General features: G+C 35.9%; 1 non-coding gene across 1 annotated transcript; it reads left to right on the top strand.

Annotated features, from left to right (window-relative positions):
• Positions 1-9,640: 9,640 nt before the first annotated feature.
• LOC131401532 (U2 spliceosomal RNA) lies at positions 9,641-9,831 on the top strand. Its single transcript, XR_009217730.1, has one exon. It is a non-coding gene; the product is annotated as a U2 spliceosomal RNA (small nuclear RNA).
• Positions 9,832-18,149: the final 8,318 nt, after the last annotated feature.

The following is an 18,149-nucleotide window of genomic DNA, read 5'->3' as shown; positions in this document are numbered from 1 at the left end:
AAAATGTCCAAAGAAATTTTAAAAATATATAATTTGGACGATAAAAAATATAGATTTGAAAAGAACCAAATAGAAATTCTAAAAATGATAAAAAAGAACTTAGAAAAGTTCTCAAAAGATATGATAAGCCATAGATTAGATATAGCTGAAGAGAACTAGTGAATTCGAAGGTATTTATACGGAAATTACCCAGAATGCTGCAAAGAAATTAAAGGGGCATATAAACATAAGTTAAAAGGCATGTAATATAAACGGAGAATATCAAACATACATACAATGGAGTCATAGAAGGAGAGACTAGAGAGAATATGGGAAAGAGTACTTGGAATAATAATGGTAGACAATGTCCCAGAATTCTAGAAAGACAGGAGTCCTCAGTTGAAGGTCCATACCCAAGTTCCAATATTTAAATACTCAGACCACATAGTTATGAAAATTCAGAACATGAAAGACAAAAATCTTAAGAGCAGCAAAAAGATGGATTATCTGCAGAAGACAAACAATTACACAAATACTATACACAGAATCCAATGCCCAGCTCAGTTATTATTCAAGAATAAGAACGAAATAGACAAATTACAAAGGTAATTACTAACATGTGTACTTGGAGAAGTAGGAAATTCAATTCAGAAGGAAAGATTAAAAGCCATAAGAAGAAAATGGTGAAATAAGTATTTTATTACTACAAAAAAAGCAACAATGACTAATGGGAGGGATAACAATGTGTAGGACCAAAATACTAGGCAACAATAATATGGAATATGGGAGGAGCGAAATCAGAATTTAAACATTCTAGTGTTCTTGCACTGTTTAGAGAAGAATAATGACTTCATTAATTATGAATGGTATAAATTTAAGAATAAGGGCTCGGAAAGAAAAAAACATAACTACCCAGACAGAAAAGAGATGAAAAAGAAAATAAAGAAAACATGATTGTTCATGCAGAAGAAGGTGTTAGGAGGAAAGAATGGCATAATAAATAAACAGCAAAGTGAATAAAATTAGGTCAGTAATTAGGAAGAATTGAAAGAACAAAATTAGAGAGACATGTGAACCTAAAAAAGTGCAACTATAATAAGAACTTTGCAAGAAAGTACTGAGATTTGATATTAGAAAGTACTTTGACTTTATCATATTAAGATCATCCTTCACTGTAAAAAATATGTTCCATTAACTCACTTGTTAAAACATGTATAAAGCATTGCTGTTCACACATAGGGATTGTAGGTCTTCATCTGGCGTAATAATTGTTTTAAGGAAACTATAATCTATTGAGAACATTCCCTTGTAAAATTTTTCAAAACAGAAAAATGTCATATTCTGTCAGACAATATCCCTTCTATTCTAATCCCAGCCTCAAACAATTTTCTAGAAAAGCTGGATATAAAATAGGATATCAAAATCAAATGATTAGAGGTGTACCACTCATCAAAATATCCTGTTTCCTTAAACAACCTATTGTATATTTATTGTCCATGAACTGCACATTTTAAACCCATTCTACCACTGGTAGAAATCTATTTATCACTTGTAAAGAGCTTCATAAGTTTACTACCCACTGGTTAAAATAGAACTTCCTTTCATTTTGTCCTCAACGTAATTCTTTCAAACCTCAGGAACAGTCTCTTAGTTCCAGTATTCTGACTTTAGTAAATAAGAATGCATTGACCCTATTCATACAATTTTTGATTTTATAAACTTTGATCATATCTTCTCTTAGTCCTCATTTTTTAGAAAAGAGGGTCTTTTTTTTAAGTTTGTCCTAGTGTGGAAGTTTTCTCCCCCAACATGTTCAGTCCACTTTATCATTTAGTAGATTATTCCAAACTCTAGTTTTTTGGGGGTTTTTTTTTGGTTACAGATGTAGAAATGCAATGGTTTTGTGTAAGCAGTACATTTTCTGGTTTATTTCTAAGATATTTCATGTCAAGAATTCTGTACCTCCACTATTATTAGTCTGCTCTACTTCAAAATGTTTGAGTGTCTACAGGCTCAGTTTTAAAATCACTTCTCTCTGTTGTCTACTTTTTCTCCCTTGGTAACTGAATTAGTCTCATGGCTCTAAATAGCATCTTTATGCTGATGACTCCCAAATTTATATTTCCAAAATAAACTGCCCTCCTGAACTCCATTCTCATATAGCCAGCTACCTTCTTAACATCTACATGTAAAAGACTATTAAGTTTCTTAAACTTCACATGTCTAAAAACCCCTCTTGATTCTTCTCCTACAATTTGCTCTTCCTCTGCCTTTTCTGTATCAGTAAGTAGCACCATGAGCCAATAAGCAACTCAAGCTAAAAACTCAGGACTCTTCCTTGATTATTTTCTACCCCACATATTTCAGGCAATACTGTAGACCAGTGGTCCCCAACCTTTTCATGTCATGACACACTGAAGTAAACTAAGGAAGCTGCTCAAGGCTGGAGGTAACCAGCCTGGGAGTTTGCGCTGCCTCAGGTCCCACCCAGCCACCCTTAGGACTGAGATGATAAATATCATGGTGCCTCATTAACCTGTTTGTCGCCACCAGTTGGGAAACTCTCTTGGAGGCTTTACATACACAACACATCCTGAATTTAACCCCCCTTTCCCATCTTCATTGCAATCACTCTAATAATCCTTCCAGTGCAAGTATCTCAGGAAGCTGAGGTTACTTGGGAAACCCAAGCATCACTGCTAAGCGGTTTTTTGATGTGCTTGGGTGTTTTTCCTGGGAATGTGGTTCTTGGAGCTCTGATCCTTATTGTGAAGCATCCGGGCTTAATTTTCTGGCACTCCTAGCAATGCTGTGAGCCATCTAAATGACTTTAGTAAGTCTCCTTTTGCTTAAACTAACTAAAATTATTTTCCAATACAAAGGTCTCAGCTGAGCAGTCACTTATCCAATGGGGCCTTTCCTGACCACCCAAACCAAAGTATAAACTCAAGTCAATCCAATCCAGTACCATGATTTATTTTCTTTATAGGACTTATTAGTACCTTATATTTTCTAATTTATTTATTTGCTCACTGTCTGTCTCTCTCCAACTAGCTTCAAAAAATTAAGAATCTTTTCTGTTGTGTTCATCATTTCAACCTCAGTGCCTATGAATTCTTGTTAAATGAATTTTTAGTAATCGTTATTACCATTTTGAGCATAGAAACACATGGGATCATCTTTTGAAAACAGTACCTAGTATCATAAGGATCCTTTTTCCAAGTTGCTAAACATCAATGTAGCTTAATAGTTAAGAGCATAGGCTCTGATGTGAATGTGCTCGGGTTCATATCCTGCTTACACAATTTACTACCTTTGGGACCTTGGGCAAGTTACCTAATGTCTTCGAGCCTCAGTTTCTACATCTTGTAGGATTGTCGTGCAGATAAAATTAGTTAATATAGGTAAAGTTCTTAATTAGGGCCTGGAACATTGTACAGTTTTTAGCTTTTCTTTTTACAACATATGATAGTTTTTCTTTTTATAACCCAGTAGCACAGAGACAATTAACTACTATTGATTCACCCCTGTCTATCTGTCATAGGTGTATGAGAAGATATAAACTCATTTCACCCTTCAGGAACTTACAATATAAAGAGATAAAATATGTACTTTGAAAGGGAACCTGAAATGAATCAATGAATCAATGAATAAATGAAAGAAAGAAACAAAGGTAGAAATACACAAAGATGGAGAGAGAGAGTGCGAGAGAGAGAGAGATACATAAGCATCTAACAAACTGTTGATACTTAAAAGTAGTTTGAGTTGAAAGTAGTCAAGTTCAGTTTATGGAAAAATATTAGGAAATATTGGGACTTGAATAATTGATAGGATTCATATCATTATAGAGCAAAACATTGTAGAAGACCATGAAAGCAAGTAAATTGATGGAGGGATTTCAGAAAAGTAAATAAATAGAATGAAATAAAAGGTTTGAGCAGGAAAAGAACCAGTGATAGTAAAGACTAGACAAATTTTGGAGTATCTGGAATCACAAAGCAGTTTGTGTTTGCATATTATCCCATCAATGATATGCCACTGAAAGTTGTAAAATGAGGCAGGAGTAGGTGGTGGAGGTACAATTGGAACATTTCTCTAACCCAGGCACTGTGAAAATCACAGACTTGTTTGTTCTCAACTCAACCCTATGAGACAGATTCTATTATTCACAGATAAGTAAATTAAAGCTCAACAACTAAATAAGCTGTTCTAGGTCTTACAACTAGTAAGAAACAGGGTTTGGCTTTATGGTGATGTCTGTATGAGCACCATACACAAAAATGTTTTCCACAATATTGCAAAAATATTTTTCAGAAATCATTTTAAAGACTATGTGCTGGGGGCCAGCCCAGCGGCGTAAGCAGTTAAGTGCGCATGCTCTGCTGCGGTGGCCCGGGGTTCGCCGGTTCGGGTCCCGGGCGCGCACCAACGCACCACTTGTCAAAACCATGCTGTGGCAGCGTCCCATATAAAGTGGAGGAAGAGGGGCATGGATGTTAGCCCAGGGCCAGTCTTCCTCAGCAAAAAGAGGAGGATTGGCAGATGTTAACTCAGGGCCGATCCTCCTCACACACACAAAAAAAAAGACTATGTGCTGAGTGATTTGAAACGGGAGAGTCTACAGAAATGGAGGTGATGAGGATACCATTGTAAGTTAAAAATATGAAATGATCTACAGCAACTAGAAGGATGTGCAACTATGACATATAACTATCTACTGGGGCTTTGGGGAGAAAAAAGGAAAAAAGGGAGGAGGATTGGCAATAGATGTTAGCTCAGAACCAGTCTTCCTCAGCAAAAAGGGGAGGATTGGCATGGATGTTAGCTCAGGGCTGATCTTCCTCACAAAAAAAAAAATATGAAATGATAAATACTTAAGCTAGGGTAATATTGATGGGTACCAGGGTATAGTGGGAAGAGAAATAAATTGGGCATACAGAATCATAAATTCTAGTTGTGAAAATAGATGACCTCTAGGGTTTATTTGAGATTCACAGATTGATTCCTTAGGCTTAAAATGAAAGGAGAAATTGAGCAATATTTTTAAAGGTCCATCAAGGATAAGGAGGAAATCACATATAAACAGCTATGATTCTCCATTAATAATTACATTCTTCTCAGGAATAGTACTTTACAGATTACAGTGTTCTGTAACGTATATTATTACATTTGCTTTATACCAAAACCCTAAGGTAAAGCAATTACTGTATCCATTTTATAGGAAAAGAAATTGAGGTTCCTAAAGATTAAGTAATGACTGAAGAAATAATAGAATCCAGGTCTTCTGACACTGGTATAATCTTTCCACTTTTCAAGTGGCCTCTGCCACTTAAATGGTGCTGTTGTTTACCACGTGGTGTTATAAAATCCAGTGATTTCACATCTATAGAAGTGAAATTATTTATCCGGATGCATCCAATCTCCTTAAGTGTCTGTTGAACACTTATATGATTAACCTACTCTTTTTTGTGGTAACAGCCATTTGTAATATGTACTCTACAGTTCTTGGCAAAGAATGTACAATATTTTTCTTGCTCTTCTTCTTCAAAGAAGACTCAGATTGACTCCACCAAATTATATCTAGAATATCCATTGTGTTGTCCATTACATAATGAAGTCCATCTGATTTGACTACTTCAAAATAAAATTTGAGAGTGGAAATCTAAATGTCTTCCAATGAAGACTATAGAAAATGAAATTAGGAAGATATTTTTATCTTCCTAGTCTTTGTATCAAATACAGTGCCAACATACGCAAGTACTTAAAATCCATTGAACTTCTTGAACTGGGGATCTACTGTCTCCTTATCTGCCCAGAGCTTGCACTAAGTAGCATTAGTCTTGGTCCTATCTTTGGTTGCCATCTTGCCTAGGATTAGCTTTGAGAAGTTAATTATGAATTTCAGTGCCCTTTACTGGTATTTTGTTTGGTTCAATAAATCTTAGTTTAACCATCTTAGGCTAGTTGTTGGCTACCTTCTTCTTACAAGTATAGTTTTCCATTTTGCAAAATCTTATTTTCAGATCATGTCCCAATGAGATGTTCTGCCAGCCTCTGTGTAGAGAACAGAAATTTGCCATTACTACTACCTAACCTAGCCAGCCCTGGTGGTCTAGTGGTTAAGATTCAGTGTTCTAATGCTGTGGCCCAGGTTCGTTTCCCAGTCAGGGAACCACACCACCCATCTGTTGGTTGTCACATCACTGGTATTTCAAATACCAGCAGAGTCACCCACGGTGGACAGGTTTCAGCTGAGCTTCCAGACTAAGACTGACTAGAAAGAAGGACCTGGCCACCCACTTCCAAAGAAAATTGGCCATGAAAACCCTATGAATAGCAGTGGAGCACTGTCTGATATAGCACGGGTAGGTGAGAGGATGGCGCAAAAAGACTGGGAAGCGTTCCGCTCTGCTGTACACTGGGTCACTGCGAGAGAGAATCAACTCGACAGCTCTAACAACAAACTACCCAACCTAATTGTTCACATACTCCAATTTAATTTCAGTCTGAATATTCTGATCAGATAGGCTAATCTGATCAGCCTATGATGATGTTCTAATGTTTCCCCCATTTTGGAAACAAAGAATATAAACCCCTTATTTAAGAAGGAAAAATAGGAATTCAGTGCTATTAGTGTCTCATGAAGAATAGAATCAGCTTTAACCAAAGAGATATTAGAAACAACCACTTGGACCAAAATTCTTTGTTTATTCAAGAACCGTGTTGCTAAATTTCTTTCTTTGTGCTGTTAAGAAAGCTAAAGGATGCAGAACACCTATAAAGCAGGGCAAAGAAGAAAGAACCTATTTGCTAAGTTGAGGTGAAGATCTCAAGTAAGATTGGATTTGACTGTGTTCTATTTTATATCACAAGTTATAGATCTTCATTTTGCTTTCTGAGATTCAACAAAATGAGATAAGGAATCTCTTGGCAAATTGTTTTACTAGAGTCTGTTCACTCATATAAAATATTTGCATCGACTTCAAGTTTTGTGAAGCATGCTTAGATAATTACTTGAAGGCACAAAATGATTCCTTCCCAGAGAGATATTCTTTAGCCACTCTAGAGAATTGAACAATCCTGCCCAGATACTCCTTATCACTCTCCTCACTTCCCTTTTTTTTTTTTTTTATTGTCCATAGCACTTATCCCCCACCAATCTACTACGTACTTAACTTGCGTCTTGTTTAGGTCAGATCCATGAGGTCAGGGACTTCTGCTCTGCTATATCCCCAAAAGAGTGCCTGGCCCATAAAAGGTACTTAATAAAAATATTTGTCAAATGAGTGAAATAACGTTAACATAAACTAGATTTCTGAAACTGAGTTTTTTGGGCCAAATTTTTATGTCTTGTAGGACATTCTGGATCCTATAAACTAGTTTTTGATGATGTTCTAAGATAAAAAAAAATGTTTGGATGCTTGGAAGACTTAGATATTTGGAAGCATATAATGTAAAAGAAATGATGTATGTGAAAATAATCTTCTGGCTGTAAAATGCTATTCACAGCACTTTGTTTACTTCTGCTTTCACAATTATTGGAATAGATATTTTTTCTTTCTTTTTTATTTTCCTTTTTATTCTTTCCCTCTCTGCCTCTTTTCTTCCTTCTCTCCTTTCCATTTTGGCTTCTTTTAAAAAATTTCTTACACTTCCACACATGAATGTGAACTTTATGAAGATTGGGACACGGTCTGCCTCATTCAACTTGTATAATCAGTGACTAGCAGGATGCCTGGCACACAGGAGGCATTTGATACATTTCTTAAATTAATTGTTTTATAATAAAGTACTTGTACGTCCAAGTTTCAATATTACATATTTGTTGTGTCTCTAAAAACCAAAACAGAAATATTGAAGAAGAAATCACATATTTTACCTAAGAATCTCTATGTTAAAACAAAATTTTAAAGTTAAAAAAAATATTGGGATATAACTCTTCTTGTAAATAACTACTTGAGTTTATGCGTTATTACTCTTATTTTTTTTGCTCTCTTAATATTTAGAGAAATGAAAGGACATCAGAAGCATTTAGGGCTCAGTGACTCCTCCATATCTCCTCAGTTTCTCTAAACATCCAGGTCTCTTTTGTTAAGTGTTTCATAAAACTCATTTTTTTCATAATATTCAAAGAAGTTAATGGGATGGAAGGATCCCTGACATTTTATAAAAGAAGAATTAAGAAAATCCTCTGGTAAATATATATCACAAAGTAATATCCATGCAAAACTCGTTCCCTAAGGAAAAACATACTGAAAAAAATTAAAAAATAAAAATTTTCTCTCTAGTCTATGAAACAAAATATAACCTGACTTCAGCCAGTGTTGATATGTCAAGCTTGTTTTGCCTATTTTTTCTCCAGAAGATGGTTTGCACCCCTGGGATACTGAATAATTTTACAGGCTGGCTTAATAGTGATGGTCATTAAGCAATGGGAAAAGTTAAAGGTCCACCATTAGCACAGACTTTATTTGGCTTTGTAAGTTTGGAATATAAACTAAACCATTTTCATGTTTAATATGCATATATTCTACGCAGTTGTAGGAAACGGACTGTGTAAATTAACAGATAAGTGGAAGGCAAGCAAACTTTTTCTTGAATCTCCTCTATGAGCCACCATGTTAATGAACCAGGATTATACACATTCTAATTGGCCTTCACTTCTTTCCAGTTTTATCATTTGGTTCAGCAAATGTATGAATGTTTTCTTGTCATATAATACCTTAAATTTATTTAAAAAGCTTAAAAGGGGATATTATTCTATAGATAACCAATAGCCTATATTTATTAAAGCCAAGTAAAAAACCTTGCTATTCCACATTGCTTACCCATACAGAAGGAGACACGAAAGAGAAAATCCTTTAAATCGTTAATTCTACAAAATTTCTCCTTGAGATAGTTTCCTATTATGTATTATATTTGGTTTATGAGACTGTTTACTTCAGTTTGTTTTGTCTCTTAAAGCAATTTACTCCCAAAGATTCTGAGAAATCTTTCTAAAAAAAATGTCTAAGTAAAAATACTCTGACAAATAAATCGGAGCATGAACACTTACACTGCTTTGCCAGAAAGCATAATATATGATTTCTGCCCTTCAAGATTTAGCAAGCTAGTTGAGGAGATAACACTTACTCATATGAAACAATAAGACTTAATATAAAATATAAAAGTGGATAGCTAAATTGTATTGTAGAGAAATTAAGTGCTACACCAGTTCTGAGGAAGTGGAAATCACCGTGGGCAAGAATGATCCGAGAAGGAAAACTTCACAGGTGATGCAGAGCTCGATGGAGAGGCAATGTTTAACAAGATTAAGACATTCCAGATGAGGAGAGCAACACTGGATGCTGTGGTCAGTAATTTTCATGTTGAGCTACGCCTATTAAATTCGCAAATGAAAGTAATAGATGATGTTCACTCTCTATTGTATGTATGTATCTTGCATAGCATCTGAATTTATAGAAAATCCTCTTCAACATAATATTTTTAGGAGAGAGGAAAAACCAACAGAATACTCATTCCTTCACTCATTCATCCAACATACCTTTGTTGCATGCCTACTACACGACAGATACTGATTTATCCAGTAATTGAAAAATGTTCTCTTCCCTAACGGAGCTCATTTTCCAGTGGGAGAAGACAGATCAAAAATAACAGACATATCGCTTCTCAGCCTTTTGGCTATGATCAAGTGTAGTATCTATTCTTATCGGTTTTATATCTGATATGTCCTCTATGTGAGGACAATATATTAAATGGATTTTTGGAATTAGGGGATGGAATAGGAGCTTGCTCCATCCACTCTACACATCGACCTGGTATTTCAGTACTTCCAGGAACAGTGCACCCCCTCTGGGGAGATGGAAAAATAAATAAAATAAATAACAGACATAATAAATAAGTAAATTGCATATGATGATGGAAGATATACTGAACTCTAAAGCAGAGTAGAGGAAATGAAAAGCGCAAGAGGTGGGAGTGGGGGGATTAAAGAGTTAGAGTTTAAAACTAGAGGGTGAGCCACATTAAAAAGATGATATTTGGGCAGAAACCTGAAGGAGGTAAAAGAACTATAGGATTATATATGGGAAAATTGTTTTAAGCAGAGGAAACAGTAAATGCAAAGCCCTAAGGTGGGAACATGCCTACCATGTTTTAGGAACAGTGAGGAGGCACTGTGGCTAGAGTAACATGAATGATGGGGATAGGAATAGGAGATAACATAAGAAAAAAATGTGGGCCAGTTCATATAAGGCCATGTAAGACATCATAAACACTTTGGCTTTTACTCTGAGTGAATTGGGGACCTACTGCAGGATTTCAAGGAAGAACTGACATGATTTTACTGATATTTGGCTTCTGTGTTGAGAATAGATCAGAAGGAGGGGAGAACAGAAAGCAAGCAGACCAGACACCACTATAGTAATCCAGGAGAGCAATGATAGTGATTTAGAGTGAGGTGGTAGCAGTGGGGATAGTAAGAAGCAGTCATCATCTGGATCTATCATGAAGGTCAAGCCAACGGAATGTGAGGACTGTCTGATGTGGAGCACGGCAGAATTAGAGGAGTGAAGGACGACCCTAAAGTATTTGTCTTGAATAACTGGAAGAGTGTGGGTGGAACCAGCTTTGAAGGGAATATCAGCTGTACAGCCTTTGGACATTTTAAATGTCAAGCGTCTATTAGTGCTCCAAGTGAGAATACTGAGTAAGAAATTAGATGTACAAGTCTGGAATTTGGGAGAGGAATTGGGAACAGAGAGATCAATTAACCAGGTGTCAGCAATAATACAGTATTTAAAACCATAGTACTGGGTGAAATGACCAAGGAAGTGAGCTGAGAAGGTGGTGAAATGAGTCTGGCTTTTTATATCATTAAGGGATCTACAAGAAGAGACAAAATCAGCAAATAAGATTGAGAAGGAGCAACCAATGAGTTTGGAAGGAAACCAAGAGACCGTGGTTTCTGAAAGACATGTGAAGACAGTGTATCAAAGAAGTGAGTGATCAACTGTTGCAGATAGGTCAAGGTAAAAAAAGGACTGAGAATTGGATTGAATTGAGCAATGTGGAAGTCATTAGAGTCCTTGACAAGAACAGTTTAGTTGCAGTGGTGGCTCCACAAACCAGACTGGATTAGGTTTAAGAGAAACAGGAGGAGAACAAGTATAGGCAACTTCTGTTTCACTGTCAAGGGGAGAAAAGAAATAGCAGGAGGAGGCGAGGGACGGTATGCAAAAATATTATTAAGATTAGAATTGGATGATTATTACTATTATTAGGAGTATTGTTAGTATACAAAAATATTGTTAGGAATGCTAATAATAATCATAATAAATATTTAATAAGCAGTTTTTCTGTTTCTGTTATTGTCCTAAGCACATATATGTATATGTGTGTATATATGTATAGATGTGTGTGTATAATAAATTGTTACAACCACTCTATGAAATAGGCACTATTAGCCCATTTTACAGGTAAGGGAAGTGAGACATACACACAGAGGTCCAGTGTCCTCACACCGGTAGAAAATGGCAGTCAGGATTCAATCCAGCTAATTTGGCTCCAGAATTTATGTGTTTAAAACTATACCATCCTGCTGTATCATGAAACAAATAATTAATACAAATGAGGTATCAGAAAGGGTACTTAAATTTCTTAGGATATGAAATTATTCTAATTGCTTGAATTAATAAAACAGGTGTTTATAAAACCCCTCTGATATACATCATACTTATCTATTAAAAAGTCCTCTAAGAAATACTGCAAAGGAGTTCACACAGAATAATCGGTTAACCTGAGCCTCTTTATATATTTACAAGAAGTGAAATTCTGTCTCTTTCAGAATTTTCATGGATTTAGAATGTTTTTCCAACAAAGTAGTCTAAATGAGGTTGTACTACACAACATAATGTAAATTAAAATTTGATATATGAAGATCTCCCCTAAAACTAATACTTTAAAAAAACATTTAAAGAGGAAATTTTCTTGCACATGACTATTTAATTTAATGATCTCCTTATAATTCAGTATAATTACAGTTTCTTGTTTACTCAGAACAACTTCCACTCAGACAAATGTAACGTACTCTCGGGCCTTCTCAGCTATTTCCCCACCAGTCCAAAGTCTGGCTGTTGAAAAGATCTTTTTCTAAGTAGGTCATCCTCTGCCTTAAACCTCTTAACTGGCCTTGCCTTTTTTCCTGCCTCAGACTCCAGCTCCTTATGATTATCTTCGGGGCCCTGGTTACCTCATCCCTGCCTGTAGCGTTGCTTTGATTCTTGCCCCAGTTTTCCGGGCTTAACTTCTAAACAGCGTCTTTATCACCTTCCTCCACTCTGGTCTCATGCTGCCCCTGTACCTCATTCAACAATTTCCTTTAACACCTTTCTTGAAAAATTCTTTTTTTTTTTGACATCTTTCTTGAAAAATCTTTTTATTAGGAGAGTTGTCTGGGGTTGGGAGGTAGGGGGGAAGAAGGGAGAAAAGAATATAGGCAGGGAATATTTGGAAAAAGGACAAAGACTCCGTAGTATTCTCATCTCCGCAACTCCTTACTAAGCAGCCACCTCTCACTCTCTTGATCTAGCACTTTGCCTGTCTCTCCATCAGCCGGTGACCTTTCACACACTGATATGAAATGAATGTGCCATAAATTTGGCTTTCCTCACCATTCAGCTTTATCACATCATCTCAGCTTTTTTAACCCATCATTCAGAGTATTAGAAGCTCTTCAAAGGAGAAGAAATGTAATGGCATAATAGAATTGCCTTTCTCTTTTTTTCCCCTCCAGATTTCACCGTCAAAGTGGGGAGAAGTTAACATGGCAACAAAAGCAGACTTCACTGACAGCGGAGGAAATGGAAAAATACTAGCTAGCAATCAGTCATTGTCTTTTTTAATACAGTCACTTGATTTTCCACACTCAGGCCTACCAACACAGTTAAGTGAGAATATTTTAAAGCATGAAGTAAAACAGTTGTATGCTTCCTCTAAGATGTTTTTCTTTTTTTAATTATGAAAAAGAAAAAAACTAAAATTAAATGGAGGACAAATGAATGTGACAAATATTCTTTTAAAAGAGTATATTTGACAGAGTAATTGTATACAATTAAAAGCTTTGAAGTTAGTGATCCTATTTTGAGACCTCTTAACATGGGGATATCATTGCTACATCAGCCACCTACTAGTTTATCACTAATACACCAATTAATCTTTCTAGTGGTGAGCATTCTTACATCTGAGTCACTTCCTACTTGTCATTTTGCCAACCCTTAAATTGATCTCTGTGGCCCTAAGATCAATTACACTTAAACCAATGTGTAAAGCTTGGCACGTTCATTAATTAGAGTCAAATTTACACTTCTGTAATTGAGACTAATTATTTGTTTAGTTTAAGTAAGTTGTTAGGCATTCATTAAAACCATCGGTCATAGGCATTGAATGAACGTGGTTTCAAAGTCTATATATATGTTAAAACATCAGGCCTGGGATTTCACAGAAAGGAAATCTTTCTGACCTGACACCTATAAATAAATCTTAGAACATTACTCAAGTTAATGCATGGTCGGAAAAGAATGAAAATTATGGTATGACAACATTTCCTTAACATAAGCATCACACATCACAGTTCATCACATATAATTCATTATCCAAGAAACTGGAAAATATCATGCTTTTTCTTCATTCATTTCACTTAGATAGTTTTGTCAATAAGATATAGCTATCAAATAAGTATATTTACTCTGTTAGATAATATTGTAGAAAATATAGCCAAAAATATATTTAAATAGTCGTTGTTCTGAAGTACTTCTCCTCTGAACACGTAACAGTTATACATCCAGTAATAAAAAGGGAAAGAAAACATAATTTAAAAATGAAAAAAGTTTTTATAGCCCTTTCTAACTATACCCAATACTGTATGTTTGAGACAGCTATGCTCAAGAACTGGTTCTTTAGGTCATCTAAAGTATGGAGGCCAATATGTGCTGATTAAGTAGGGGAATTTCCAATGATAAAAAATTGTCATTAGTACGCTGAAATCTTAAAGTTCTCAAAGGAATAGCTGAGACAGCAACACAAACTTCAGCAAATGGATGAGCTTTCCGATATAGCAGTGTTTTACTAGCTTTACAAATGCCACAACAAACATAAACTGATTTTTTAAAAAATCATAATTGAAACAAATGAGGAAAATCAGCTATTAGAAACTATCATAAAACAATTTCAAGTCATGACTGTGTAGTATTTTTAAGAGAAATATTAAATAAAATAGAATGATGCTTAAGAATAAAAGTTTGCCATTGGATTTGACCTGTAGTAAAATAGCACACTGCATCACATATACATTTAAAATTAATCTATTTTAAAATGACTAATATTTTATTCTCACAAAGATAACATGCCTTTCCTTTAAATTTAACTTTTCCCTTTTCTTTTCAAAATCTAACTTTTATTTATTTGTTTATTTTTTAATATGTAAACTGATTCTTTTTTTTTTTTGAGGAAGATTGGCCCTGCACTAATATCTGTTGCCAATCTTCCTCTTTTTCTTTTTTTCTCCCCAAAGCCCCAGTACATAGTTGTGCATCATAGTTGTAGAGTTGTGGCTCTTCTATGTGGGACGCCACCTCAGCATGGCTTGATGAGCAGTGAATAGGTCCGCGCCCAGGATCTGAACCGGTGATACCCCAGGCCACCGAAGCTGAATGTGCGAACTTAACTGCTACGCCACCGGGCCGGCCCCTCAAAATCTAATTTTTAAAATATTATATTCCATAAACTTTTAGACTAAATTTACTCAACACGATCATTGAAAACGAAAAGTGCCAAGACGGGTTACTACTGAAGTCAGTATTTGACTTTCATATGTTCAACTTTCAAACAACCCATCCCTTGCACATTATGTAATCTCAACCTAAAATAACCATTCATGTGCCAAATTTAGACTTTCATGTATCAGCTGAATAACAAATATTTCAAGCCATGGCTTGCAAGCACCATTTACCCAAAAATAATTCCATTGCTAGCATTGCCATTTTTACGTGGAAACTGGTGATTTCCAATTACTTGAATGTTTTATCTCAGTAGTTTGCAAACTGTGACCTATTGAACATTGGAATTGCCTCTTGGAATGGAGAGAGAGCCAAGTTAGAGGCTCCCAAACCATATTTTAACCAGATTATATCTCCCTTATCTGTGAAACTTACTGTGATTCTGGTAAAGACTTTCTTTGAGGAAATGATTCCACTGCCTATAAAAAGGAAGAAAGATATAAAAAAAGAAAACAGAGGGGGAGGAAGGAGAGAAAGCAAAAAGGAAAGGAGGAAGGAAGGGAGGAAAGGAAGAGGGAGGGAGAAAGGGAGGAAACAAGGTAAGGGGAGAAAGGAGGATTTATAGGGAAGTCACTGATTGATGTGGGTTATCCTCATTCTTTTATTAAGTTAATAAAATGGAAAGTTTCAGCAATAGGATGCATGTCTTATAAACTTGATACAATTCATTCACTGATTCATTTAGCAATTATTTATTAAACTCTACCAGGTGCCAGGTACTGTGCTACACTCAGATGAAATGATTAGGCCTGCCAAATCCTTGATCTCTACAAGAGAGTCACATATCCAATATCAAAATCATATCAGCTATCAAAGTTAGAGAGTTTCTTTATCCTCCCGTAGGATTTTGAAAGCAGCATTGATTAATGGGGAACTTTTAAACATACATTTGCCAAGGACTTTTAAACCTAGGTCAAATCCATAGCAGTTCATAGCCAGATGGGCATTACTGACGCCAAATCAAAGAAAAGTCTTAGTTACAAAAACAAATTCGTGCTACCTTCTGGTTACTTTCATCCACACTACTTCCCTCTGCAATCATTCCTGCTAATGTTCTTCTATGTTCTTCATTCTTACCTATTATATAAAAATTATCCCTTTACCCATCTCCCTGGCTAGCATGGAAACTCCTCAAGAGAAGGGGACTATATTTAATTCATATGTGCATGCCACATTGTGTATTACATTAGCATTTCTCAACAAACATTTGCAGGACATGCAAATAAACATACAGTTTACAACAATCCAAGTCTTGGAAGGGGATGTGGCAAACAGGTAAACTAAAATTCAAAAAATGCAGTCAAGGTATCTTCCAAAACCCCAATTCTTTCCCAAGAGATTCTTTTAAAGGGGTAACAGTCCCAAGGAAAGTAATTCTTCTGTCCTGCTGGGTAACCAGCCCCCCCACCCCAACTCCATTAAGACAGACATAAATTGATCAAAGTATGTGATTCTAAACACAGTCTTTGATATAAAGGAGTCAGATAAGTGAGGATTGATTAAGGTTTATCACATTTCCTTAATTGAGGAAGATTTAGAGAAAGAAGCTATCCTATTCTGTGGTGGACACAATGGTGGGCAGCCCAGATCTCCCTTCACTGAAGGACTTGGTGCCCCAGCAGCTGGCAGCTCTCAGCACCAGCTTCATCTGTCAGCCCCTTCAGGTTTACCTCAGCTTCGGACAGATGCCTCCACAGAGTGGCCCATATCCAACAACTGATTAATTCAGAGTGCAAAGGTCTAGTCTTCTTGGCACAACTGAGGACAACCCTGAAGGGTCATTCTAGCTCTAGAGCCTCCTGTGGTATTGGCTGAGGTTGTCTTTGGGACTTTTAGCATATCTTGTCATCTCCCTCTCACCACTGCTACTTCTTTCCCCTTTCCCCCACCAGTTTTGATCCAAAAGACACTTTTTAATCAACATCCAGCACAGTCAATTCCATCTTAGAGTCTGCTCCCTGGGGAACATAACATACAACATATTCTTTGCATATACAAACACATATATAGTTCTTATTATAGAGTATGGGTTCTATAATTCTTCAGAAAATCATTTTTTATCTTCAGGAAGACCCAGGTTAACAATTCTTCAGACAGAGGCAATATTTCAAATTGTTTCAACTGCTGTTACATGAGCACTGACTAATCAAAACAAACAAAATGGTATTAAAAATGGTAGGGCCCTGCCAGTATGTACTCACTGATTACCAACCCTGCCCTCAGTACTTTTATATATAGGAGCTTAGCTTGATGCACCTTCTCTGAGTCTAGAGTTCAAGATGTTCACAGACAGGCAGAAATCAGTCTCTCATTGCTCTGGTCTATTTGGTTACGTTGTACACAGAGCTTATACACATCTGGTATGCCATCTTAACGATAAACAAAAAAGGTTGTTTATTCTGATTGGTCAGGTCAAGCCATACCACCTGGTAAATATTCTCAAAATAATTCTTCCATGATTATTTTTACCACAACTTAGAGAAAAAAAAAGTCATATCACATTTAATCAAAGTAAAACAAATCACAAAACCTATCACATTCGTTATATGTATTATTTTAATGATGTTCAACATAACATCACGAAAGTTTCACTTTGAGTGAATATTTCAAGGACCTAATGTCTCTTTGCAATGGACTATTTTCATCCCTAGATTCTAACCTAAAAAATAAGTTATCTTCGGGGCCAGCCTGGTGGTGTAGTGGTTAAGTTCACGCACTCTGCTTCGGCGGCCCCGGGTTCGCAGGTTTGGATACCGGGCGCGGACCTATACAGCGCCTATCAAGCCATGCTGTGGCAGGAGTCCCACATATAAAGTAGAGGAAGATAGGCAAGGATGCTAGGCCAAGGCCAATCTTCCTCAGCAAAAAAAAAAATAATAATAATAAGTTATCTTCTAAAATTCAGATGAGCTTAGCTAGCTTCCCATTTTCAGGTAATTTTCTGCAACATCATTAATTGGGCAACCATATCTAGCATGTTAAAGTGTTTCCAATCCTCATTAATCATTGAGTAAAGCTTCTTTGAACTTAGCCATTTTCTTAGCATCTTGGCATTAGTCACATTCTCTGTTTCTTTAGAATTATTATTATTAAGATTCCTTTATCTTTAATAATTCATCATAAATCAATCTCTTTGGTTCCTAAATAATTTGGGTTGTTTCTATGCTTTCCTCTGGATGCTTTTATGCTCCTCTATATTTCATGAGAGTGTATATAACCTAATTTAATGAACTCTTCAAACAGATGTACTATGTTCCCTTCATGCACTAATTCTGGAATCCTACCTATAAAAGCTATTAAATTTGTACTCAACTGGCACTCCCTTGGCTATTACAT

The sequence above is a fragment of the Diceros bicornis genome, chromosome X (genome assembly GCF_020826845.1).
Source record: "Diceros bicornis minor isolate mBicDic1 chromosome X, mDicBic1.mat.cur, whole genome shotgun sequence".
Lineage (NCBI taxonomy): Eukaryota > Metazoa > Chordata > Mammalia > Perissodactyla > Rhinocerotidae > Diceros > Diceros bicornis.
This window is presented reverse-complemented; position numbering and strand designations above follow the sequence as displayed.